This window comes from Battus philenor, unplaced genomic scaffold (assembly GCF_028537555.1).
Source record: "Battus philenor isolate CCGP_79_NKW_IND1 unplaced genomic scaffold, ilBatPhil1.0.hap1 SCAF_10, whole genome shotgun sequence".
In the NCBI taxonomy this organism is placed as follows: domain Eukaryota; kingdom Metazoa; phylum Arthropoda; class Insecta; order Lepidoptera; family Papilionidae; genus Battus; species Battus philenor.
In genome coordinates, this window is record NW_027181662.1 from 6,199 (window position 1) to 7,500 (window position 1,302).

Below are 1,302 nucleotides of genomic sequence, written 5' to 3' on the forward strand. Positions count from 1 at the left end.
TAACCTAACCTAACCTAACCTAACCTAACCTAACCTAACCTAACCTAACCTAACCTAACCTAACCTAACCTAACCTAACCTAACCTAACCTAACCTAACCTAACCTAACCTAACCTAACCTAACCTAACCTAACCTAACCTAACCTAACCTAACCTAACCTAACCTAACCTAACCTAACCTAACCTAACCTAACCTAACCTAACCTAACCTAACCTAACCTAACCTAACCTAACCTAACCTAACCTAACCTAACCTAACCTAACCTAACCTAACCTAACCTAACCTAACCTAACCTAACCTAACCTAACCTAACCTAACCTAACCTAACCTAACCTAACCTAACCTAACCTAACCTAACCTAACCTAACCTAACCTAACCTAACCTAACCTAACCTAACCTAACCTAACCTAACCTAACCTAACCTAACCTAACCTAACCTAACCTAACCTAACCTAACCTAACCTAACCTAACCTAACCTAACCTAACCTAACCTAACCTAACCTAACCTAACCTAACCTAACCTAACCTAACCTAACCTAACCTAACCTAACCTAACCTAACCTAACCTAACCTAACCTAACCTAACCTAACCTAACCTAACCTAACCTAACCTAACCTAACCTAACCTAACCTAACCTAACCTAACCTAACCTAACCTAACCTAACCTAACCTAACCTAACCTAACCTAACCTAACCTAACCTAACCTAACCTAACCTAACCTAACCTAACCTAACCTAACCTAACCTAACCTAACCTAACCTAACCTAACCTAACCTAACCTAACCTAACCTAACCTAACCTAACCTAACCTAACCTAACCTAACCTAACCTAACCTAACCTAACCTAACCTAACCTAACCTAACCTAACCTAACCTAACCTAACCTAACCTAACCTAACCTAACCTAACCTAACCTAACCTAACCTAACCTAACCTAACCTAACCTAACCTAACCTAACCTAACCTAACCTAACCTAACCTAACCTAACCTAACCTAACCTAACCTAACCTAACCTAACCTAACCTAACCTAACCTAACCTAACCTAACCTAACCTAACCTAACCTAACCTAACCTAACCTAACCTAACCTAACCTAACCTAACCTAACCTAACCTAACCTAACCTAACCTAACCTAACCTAACCTAACCTAACCTAACCTAACCTAACCTAACCTAACCTAACCTAACCTAACCTAACCTAACCTAACCTAACCTAACCTAACCTAACCTAACCTAACCTAACCTAACCTAACCTAACCTAACCTAACCTAACCTAACCTAACCTAACCTAACCTA